The sequence below is a fragment of the Somniosus microcephalus genome, unplaced genomic scaffold, assembly GCF_052327205.1.
Source record: "Somniosus microcephalus isolate GS21.2 unplaced genomic scaffold, FLI_Smic_1.0 unresolved_chr3, whole genome shotgun sequence".
NCBI lineage: Eukaryota > Metazoa > Chordata > Chondrichthyes > Squaliformes > Somniosidae > Somniosus > Somniosus microcephalus.
The window spans coordinates 7,784,221-7,794,749 of record NW_028225181.1 but is presented as its reverse complement, the minus strand read 5'-3'; positions in this window follow the sequence as shown (position 1 = coordinate 7,794,749).

Genomic DNA, 10,529 nt, shown 5'->3' with positions numbered 1-10,529 from the left:
GACTGGGGGGAAGAGAGAGAGCGACTGGGGGGAAGAGAGAGTGCAACTGGGCGGAAGAGAGAGAGCGACTGGGGGGAAGAGAGAGAGCGGCTGGGGGGAAGAGAGAGAGCGAGAGACTTGGGGGGAAGAGAGAGAGCGAGAGACTGGGGGGAAGAGAGAGAGCGGAGAGACTGGGGTGGAAGAGAGAGAGCAAGAGACTGGGGGGAAGAGAGAGAGTGAGAGCCTGGGGGGGGATGAGAGAGAGCGAGAGACTAGGGGGAAGAGAGAGAGCGAAAGGCTGGGGGGAAGAGAGAGAGAGAGAGAGACTGGGGGGAAGAGAGAGAGCGAGAGACTGGGTGGAAACGAGAGAGCGATGAAGGGGAGGAATGGGAAGGGGGAGGAAGGGGAAGGGGGAGGAAGGGGAAGGGGGAGGAAGGGGTGGAGGAGGGGGAGGGTGAGGGGGGAGGGGGAGGGAGGGAAGGGGTGAGGGCGGAGCAGGAGAGGGGAGCGGGGAGGGAGGGAGGAGAGGGGAGGGAAGGTGGGTAGGGGAGGGAGGGTGGAGTAGGGGAGGGAGGGGGGTAGCGAAGGAGGGGTAGGGAAGGGAGGGGGTGAGAAGGTGGGGGAGGGAGGAGAGGGGGAGGGGAGAGAAAGGGGAGGGAGAGGGGGGAGGGAGCGGGAAGGAGAGAGAGTTGGAAGGAGAGACAGACAGACAGAGACAGAGAGGGAAGGAGAGAGAGAGACTGGGGGGAGAGAGATACGGGGGAGAGAAAAAGAGTAGAGAGACTGGGGGAGAGAGGGAGAGAGAGAGAGACGGGGAGATAGAGAGAGAGAGAGAGACTGGGGAGATATAGAGAGAGAGACTGAGGGGGAGAGAGATAGTGACTGGGGGAGAGAGAGAGAGACAGGGGATAGAGAGAGAGTAGAGAGACTGGGGGGAGAGAGAAGAGAGAGACTGGGGAGAGAGAGAGAGAATGGGGAGAGAGAGAGAGAGAGAGAGAGACTGAGGGGGTGAGAGAGCGACTGAGGGGTGACAGAGAGAGAGAGAGACGGGGAGAGAGAGAGGGAGAGACTGGGGAAAGAGAGAGACTGGGGAGATAGAGATAGAGACGGGGAGAGAGAGAGAGAGTAGAGAGACGGGGGGAGAGAGAGGAGAGTGACTGGGGACAGAGAGAGAATGGGGAGATAGAGAGAGAGAGAGACTGAGGGGGAGAGAGAGCGAGACTGGGGGAGAGAGGCAGGGAGAGAGAGAGAGAGACTGGGGGAGAGAGAGAGCAAGATAGAGACTGTGGGGGGGGGGAGAGAGAGAGACCGGGGGGCTGGGGGGGAGAGAGAGAGAGACTGAGGGGAGAGAGAGAGAGATGGGGAGATGGTAAAGGATAGCAAACTGAGAATAACCTTGACAAGGTACAGACTTAGTGAACATAGCCTGGCGATCGAAATAGGCAGACACAGACAGACCCGGCTGCCAAGAGAGGGCAGGATATGCTCTCACTTCTGTCAGGGTGTGGTGGAGACAGAGATGCACTTCCTCACAGCTTGTGGAAAATATCAGGGCATCAGGGAGAAATTCTACCAAAAATTCTCACAAATATGCCCTGAATTCCGAAATTTGAATGACGACCAAAAACTCCCATACCTACTAGGGGAACAGAGAAACTGTGTAACCTTAGTGGCACACTATGTTGCAGCATGCCATAAACAGAGGGACAACCAGTAAACATAAGAAAATAGTATATACAAATTATACAAATGTATATTTATACACTCAGGGATATATCTGTTTATACACTGTATGAATAGGTCTGCGTTTATGTGTTCAACCATAAATGTTTTTCGATGCTTTGGCAACATAAGATGTACCTTATCATGCCAATAAAGCGATTTGAATTGAATTGAATTGAAAATTGAGAGAGAGAGAGAGGCTTAGGGGGAGAGGGAGAGAGTGGAGGGAGAGGGAGGGAGTGGGGGAGGGAGAGAGTGTGGGAGAGGGAGAGAGGCTGGGGGGGAGGGAGAGAGTGGGGGAGAGAGAGAGAGACTGGGGAGAGAGAGAGACTGGGGGAGAGAGAGACTGGAGGGGAGAGAGAGAGACTGGGGGAGAGAGAGGAGAGAGACTGGGGGAGAGAGAGAGAGAGACTGGGGGAGAGAGAGAGAGAGAGACGGGGAAGGGAGAGAGAGATTGGGGAGAGAGAGAGAGATAGAGAGACTGGGAGACAGAGAGAGAGAGATAGAGAGACGGGGAGCGAGAGAGAGATTGGGGGGGAGAGAGAGAGAGAGACTGCAAGAGGGAGAGATTGGAGGAGAGTGAGAGACGGAGAGAGAGAGAGAGTGGGAGAGAGAGACTGGAGGAGGGAGAGTCTGGAGGAGAGAGAGAGACTGGGAGACTGGGGCAGAGAGAGAGAGTGGGAGATAGATAGAGAGAGAGAGAGAGACTGAGACTGAGGGGGGAGAGAGAGAGAGACAGGGGAGAGAGAGAGAGAGAGAGAGAGAGACGGGGGAAGGGCGAGTGAGACTGGGGAGAGAGAGAGATAGAGAGATTGGGAGCGAGAGAGAGATGGGTGGAGAGAGAGAGAGACTGGAGGAGGGAAGGACTGGAGGAGAGAGAGAGACGGAGAGAGAGAGAGACTGGGAGAGAGACTGGAGGAGGGAGAGTCTGGAGGAGAGAGAGAGACTGGGAGACTGGGGGAGAGAGAGAGACTGGGAGATAGAGAGAGAGAGAGAGCGAGAGAGAGAGTGACTGAGGGGGGCGAGAGAGAGAGACGGGGAGAGAGAAACTGGGGGAGAGAGAGAGAGAGAGACTGGGGGAAGAGATAGAGAGACTAGGAGACAGAGAGAGAGACTGGGAGACAGAGAGAGAGAGATTAAGAGACGGGGAGTGAGAGAGAGATTGGGGGGAGAGAGACAGAGAGGGCTAGAAATTCGGTACCGCCCCATTTGGAGAGGGAAGGAGAGGGAGACAGGGAGAGTGAGGGAGTGAGAGAGAGAGAGAGGGAAGGAGAGAGAGAGAGAGGGAAGGAGAGAGAGAGAGGGAAGGAGAGAGAGAGAGGGAAGGAGAGGGAAGGAGAGAGAGAGTGAAGGAGAGACAGAGGCAGAGAGGGAAGGAGAGAGAGAGAGAGGGAAGGGGAGAGTGAAAGAGAGAGAGAGAGGGAAGGAGAGAGAAACAGAGAGAGAGGGAAGGAGAGAGAAACAGAGAGAGAGATATATACATATGAATAATTAATATATTAATACAGAATAGATAATAATTTGGAAGCTGAATATCAAAGGTATTTTAAAAACATTATACAAATTGTATGATAAACATTCTGATAGAAATACTGAGCATATGAATATTATAGCAAGATGGAATAGCACAGCACTGAAGGAGGCCATTCGGCCCATCGATTCTGCGTTGGCTCTTTCGAAGATCAGCCCAGTTAGTCTCACTCCCCCGCACTTCCCCAAATCCCAGCAATATTTCTCCTTCCATTATTTATCCAACTCCCTTTTGAAGTCTACTACTGAATCTGTTTCCACCACCCTATCAGGCAGTGCTTTCCAAAACCTACCAACTCATTGTGTAAAAGAGCTTTATCTTGTGTCGCCTCTGGTTATTTTCCCAATCACCTTAAACCTGTGCCCTCTTGTTATCGACCCTTCAGCCAGTGGAAACAGTTTCTCTTTATTTTCTTTAAATCCATCATGGTTTTGAACACCTCTATCAATCTCCACTTAGCCTGCTCTGCTCTAAGGAGAACAGCCCCAGTTCCTCCAGTCTCTCTACGTAACATTAATCCCTCACCCCTGGAACCATTCTAGGAAATCTCCTCTGTTCCCTCTCCAATGCATTCACATCATTCCTAAAATGTTTTGCCCAAAATTGGATACAATTCTCCAACTGGGACCGAACACGTGAATATGAAATATAAATATTACGCTAAATATAAGAATGGAATATAAAGATTAAAAATAAGTGACAGTGGGAAATATAAACAATATACAAATGTAAATTAAAATTTAAATATACAAATACACAAATATCAGCAATACATTCAAAAAATACAAATAAAGCTCGCAAAATATTAGAAAAATGTGTAAATATAACTAATATTTACAATATTTATGCAAATCAAGAGCAATGATTTCATGATTTCAGGACATCTTAATACATTAAAAAAATCTCAATTCTCTTGCGGTGAAAACAGAGCGAAGGAAGGAGAAGAATAAATAATATCGAACAATAATGCAAATATTAAACATCATTGCAAATCCTTAATAAATAATATCGACCAATAATGCAAATATTAAACATCATTGCAAATCCTTAATAAATAATATCGATCAATAATGCAAATATTAAACATCATTGCAAATCTTTAATAAATAATATCGATCAATATAGCAAATATTAAACATCATTGCAAATCCTTAATAAATAATATCGATCAATAATGCAAATATTAAACATCATTTCAAATCCTTAATAAATAATATCAATCAATAATGAAAATATTATAGATCTATTACAAATCCATAATAAATCAAATCAATCAATAATGCAAATTTTAAAGACCTATTTCAAATCCTTAATAAATAAAAACAGTCAATAATGCAAATATTAAAGATCTATTACAAATGCATAATAAATAATAACAATCAATAAAGCAAATATTAAAGATCTATTACAAATCATTAATAACAACAACAACTTGTGTTTATATAGCGCATTTAATGTAGTAAAATGTTCCAAAGCGCTGCACAGGAGTATTTTAAGACAAAAAAATTGACACCGAGCTACATAAGCATAAATTAGTGCAGGTGACCAAGAGCTGGGTCAAAGAGGTAGGTTTAGAGGAGCGTCTTAGAAGACAAAAGGTAGGTAGCGGGGCGGAGAGGTTTAAGCCTGTAATTCCAGAATTTAGGGCCTAGACAACAGAAGGCACGGCCAACAAAGGTTGAGTGACTATAATCAGGGATGCTCAAGAGCCCAAATTTCGAGGAGCGCAGATATCTCGGGGTTTGTGGAGCTGAAGGAGATTACAGGAATAGGAAGTGGCGAGGCCATGGAGGGATTTGAAAACAAGCATGAAAATTTTGAAATCAAAGTGCTGCTTAACCAGGAGCCAGTGTAGTTCAGCGAGCACATGGGAGATGGGCGAACGGGACTTGGTGCAAATTAGGACACGGGCAGCAGAGTTTTGGATGACCTCAAGTTTATGTAGGATGGAATGTGGGAGGCCAGCCAGGAGTGCATTGGAATAGTCAAGTGTAGAGGTAACAAAGGCATGGATGAGCGTTTCAGCAGCGGATGAGCTGAGGCAAGTGCAGGGATGGGCGATGTTATGGAGGTGGATGTTGGCGGTCTTTGTTATTCTACTGATATGTGGTAGGAAGCTGACTTCAGGGTCAATATGTCACCAAGGTTGCGAACAGTGTTGTTCAGCCTCAGACAGATGTTGGAGAGAGGGATGGAGTCAGTGGCTAGGGAATAGAGTGTGTACCGGGGCCCGAAAGCAATGGCTTTGGTCTTCCCAATATTAAATTGGAGAACATTTTTGATCATCCAGTATTGTGTGTCGGACAAAATGTCTGACAATTTGGAGACCATGGGGGGGTCGAGAGAAGAAGTAGTGAGGTAGAGCTGGGTGTCGTCAGTGTACACGTGGAAACTGACACTGTGTTTTTGGATGATGTCTTTCAGGGGCAACATGTAGATGAGAAATAGGAGGGGTCAAGTATAGATCTTTGTGGGTGCACCAGAGGTAACAATGCGGGAGCCAGAAGAGAAGCCATTACAGGTGATTCTCTGGCTAATATTAGATAGACAAGAATGGAACCAGGAGAGTGCAGTCCCACACAGCTCTATGACGGTGGAGAGCTCTTGGAGAAGGATGGAGTGGTCAACCTTGCCAAAGGCTGCAGACAAGTCAAGAAGGATGAGCAGGGATAGTTTAGAAACATAGAAAAATAGAAAAATAGGAGCAGGAGTAATCCATTCGGTCCTTCGAGCCTGCTCTGCCATTCAATATAATCATGGCTGATCCTCGATCTCAATATCATATTACCTCTCTCTCCTCATAACTTTTGATGGCTTTTGTGTCTAGAAATCTATCTATCTCCTTCTTAAATATATTCAGTGACTTGGCCTCCACAGCATTCTGTGGTAGAGAATTCCACAGGTTCACCACCCTCTGAGTAAAAAAAACTCTCCTCATCTCAGTCATAAATGTCCTACGCCATATCCTGAGGCTGTGATCCCTCATTCTAGACTCATTCCCCCCCCCAGCCAGGTAAACATTCTCCCTGCATCCAGTCTGTCTAGCCCTGTCAGAATTGCATATTTTACAATGAGATCCCCTCTCATTCATCTAAACCCTGGTGAAACAAGCCTAGTGGACCCAATCTCTCATCGTAAGCCGCACCTGCCATCCCAGAATTCAGTCTGGTGAACCTTTGTTGAACTCCCTCTATGGCAAGTACATCCTTTCTTAGGTAAGGAGACCAGAACTGCAAACAGTATTCCAGGTGTGGTCTCACCAAGTCCCTGAATAACTAATAAGACATCCTTGCTCCTGTACTCAAATCCTCTTGCAATGAAGTACAGCACACCACTTGCCTTCCTAACTGCTTGCTGCACCTGCATGTTTGCTTTCAGTGACTGGTGTACAAGGACACCCAGGTCCCTCTGTACCTCAACATTTCCCAATCTATCATAATTTAAATAATACTCTGCCTTTCTGTTTTTCCTACCGAAGTAGATAACTTCACATTTATGCACATTATACTGCATCTGCCACTTACTTGCCCACTCACTCAAATTGTCTAAATCGCCCTGAAGCCACTGCGCCTTCCTCACAAATCACACTCCCACAAAATTTCGTGTCATCGTCAGTTAACTTGGAAATATTACACTAGGTTCCCTCATCCAAATCATTGATATACATTGTGAATAGCTGGGGCCCATTCACTGATCCCTGCATTACCACACTAGTCCCCGCCTGCCAGCCCGAAAAAGATCAATTTATTCCTGCTCTCTGTTTCCTGCCTGCTAATCAATTTTCAATCCATGCTAGTATATTACTCCTAATCCCATGTGCTTTAAGTTTGCACACTAACCTTTTATGTGGGACATTATCCAAGGCCATCTGAAAATCCATATACAACATGGAACGGTGAGTATTTAAACTCACTTTCGCGGGCTTTTTTTCAGAGGCCGGTGTCGGGAGCAACAGGAGAGAACAGTGATTATTTCACAGAATCACAGAAACCCCACAGTGCAGATAGAGGCCATTTCGGCCCATCGAGCCTGCACTGACACATATCCCACCCGATCCCCGTAACCCCTACACCAACACATATCCCACCCTATCCCCGTAACCCCACGTATTTAATCCCCCTAAAACTAAGGGTCAATTTTATCATAGCCAATCAACCTAACCCGCACATCTTTGGACTGACTTTTGCGGGCTTTTTCTCAGAGGCTTACCAAACTCGCAGACTGGCAGTGGCATTCCAGAGCCATGTCATGATTCAAAAAGTGACGCGGTCAAGAGGAAGCAGCTGATTGGGTGAGTACGGCCAAGTGAGTATTTATACTTCTGTATAGTTTGACAGTTAAGATTAATAGTTTTAAAAGTTTAGAATATCTTTATTTTTGTGGTTATAGTTTCAAATTATCTGTTGTGTAGCGGGGAGTGCTAGTAAGCAAGGGTCCTTGAGTATATCATTTATTGTAGTGTAATTAGTGGTATTGATTCGATTTAATTTAATTTAACTTAATTAAATGATAATTCATGACAGCACAGCTCGGCCCCGTGGCATGCTCCTCATGCACTATGGGATATCAGGGACACTTCCTATGTCCCTGACGACCATGTGTGGGGGAAGTGTATCAAGCTGCAGCTAATGTCAGGCCGCATTGCAGCGCTGGAGCTGCGAAGGGATACATACTGGAGCATTCATGATGCTGAGGACATCGTGGATAGCATGGTTAAAGGGTTGGTCACACCGCAGGTAAAGGCTGCACATGCAGGAAAAAAATGGGTGACATCCAGGCAGATAAGTCAGCGCAGGCAGGTAGTGCAGGGGTTCCTGTGGCTACCCCCTCTCAAATAGATATAACACTTTGAATATTGTTGAGGGAGATGGCTTATCGTGGGAAGGCAGCAGCAGCCAACTTCCTGGCATATGGGTGGTTCTGCTGCACAAAACAAGAGGAAAAAGAGCGGGAGACGTTTAGTGATATGGGATTCCATTGTAAGGGGAATAGATAGGCATTTCTGCGTTCGGAAACGAGACTCCAGAATGGTATGTTGCCTCCCTAGTGCAAGGGTCAAGGATGTCTCGGGGCAGCTCAAGAGCATTCAGGATGGGGACGGTGAACAGCCAGTTATCATGGTGCATATAGATGCCAACGATATAGAAGAAAAACGGGATGAAATCCTAAAAGCTGAATATAGGCATTTAGGAGGTAAATTAAAAAATTGGACCTCAAAGGTAGTAATTTCAGGATTGCTACCAGTGCCACGTGCTTGTCAGAGTAGAAACAGAAGGATATTTCAGATGAATACATGGCTAGAGGAATGATGCAAGGGGGAGGGATTCAAATTATTGGGACATTGGAACAGGTTCTGGGGGAGCTGCGACCAGTGCAGCCTGAACAGTTTGCACCTGGGCGGGACCAGGACCAATGTCCTAGGGGGAGTGTTTGCTCGTGCTGTTGGGGAGCATTTAAAGTAAAATGGCAGGGTGTTGCTAACCTGTGCAGGGAGACAGAGGAAAGGGAAACAAGGATTGAAACAAAACACAGGAAGGAGAAAAGCAAAACTGGAAGGCAGAGTAATCAAGGGTGTAAATTACACAGGGCTACAGTTATTAGTAATTCTAAAAGGACTAAACATGTTAAAAAACAAGCCTGAACACTTTGTGTCCTAATGCGAAGAGCATTTGTAATAAGTTGGATGAATTAGCTGCGCAAATAGGTGTAAACGGATATGATATAATTGGGATTATGGAGACATGGCTCCAGCGTGACCAAGACTAGGAATTCTGCATTCAGGTATTCAATATTCTGGAAGGGCAGGCAAAAATGAAATGGAGGTGGGGTTGCATTGCTAGTTAAAGAGGAGATTAACACAACAGTAAGGATAAGCTCTCATGATGTGGAATCTGTACGGGTAGAGTTGAGAAATACGAGGGGGCAGAAAACGTTAGTGGGAGTTGTATGCAGACCCTCAAACTGTAATGCTGAGTTTGGGGGTGGCATTAAACGGAAAATTAGAGATGGGTGCAATAAGGGCACACCAGTTATCCTGGGTAACTTTAATCTACATATAGACTGGGCAAATCAAATTAGTAAAAATACTTTGGAGGAGGAATTCCTAGAGTGTATACGGGATGGTCTCCTGGACCAATATGTCGATGAACGAACTAGCGATCAGGCCGTCTTAGACGGTATTATGTAAGGAGATCGGGTTAATTATCAATCTTGATGTGCGAGGCCCCTTGGGGACGAGTGATTATAATATGTAGAATTGTTCTTTAAGATGGAGAGTGAAGTAGTTGACACGGAGACTAGGGTCCTGAATTTAAATAAAGGAAACTATGATGGTATGAGGCTCGAGTTGGCTAGGATGGATTAGGGGCGTTACTTAAAGGGTTGACGGTGGATAGGCAATGGCAAACATTTAAAAATCGCATGGATGAACTATAGCATTTGTTCATCCCTCTTTGGCATAAAAATAAAATAATAAAGGTGACTCAACCGTGGCTAACAAGTGAAATTAGGGACAGAATAATATCCAAGGAGAGGACATATACATTGTCCAGAAAAAGCAGCAAACCTGAGGATTGGGAGCAGTTTAGCATTCAGCAAAGGAGGACAAAGGGATTAATTAAGAGGGGAAAATAGAATATGAGAGTAAGCTTTCAGGAAACTGTCTGTAAAGCTCCTATAGATATGTGAAGAGAGAAAGATTGGTGAAGTCAAGCGTAGGTCGCTTGCAGTCAGAATCAGGGGAATTTACAATGGGGAACAAAGAAATGGCAGACCAATTAAATACAGACTTTGTTTCTGCCTTCACAAAGGAAGACACAAATAACATATCAGAGATGTTGGGGAATATAGGGTCTAATGAGAGGGAGGAATTGATTGAGATCAGTATTTGTAGGGAAATGGTGTTAGGAAAGTTGATGGGATTGAAGGCTGATAAATCCCCAGGGCCTTATATTCCAAATCCTAGGGTACCTAAGGAAGTGGCCCTAGAAATAATAGATGCATTGCTTGTCATCTTCTAAAATTCTAAAGAATCTGGAACAGCTCCCATGGATTGGAGGTTAGCTAATGTAACCCGACTATTTAAAAAAGGTGGTAGAGAGAAAATGGGGAATTATAGACTGGTAAGCCTGACATCGGTCGTGGGGAAAATGCTAGAGTCCATTATAAAAGATGTAATAGCAGAGCACTTGGAAAACAGTGACAGGATTGGACAAAGTCAACATGGATTTACAAAAGGTAAATCATGCTTGACTAATCTACTGGAATTTTTTGAGGATGTAACTGGTAGGGTAGATAA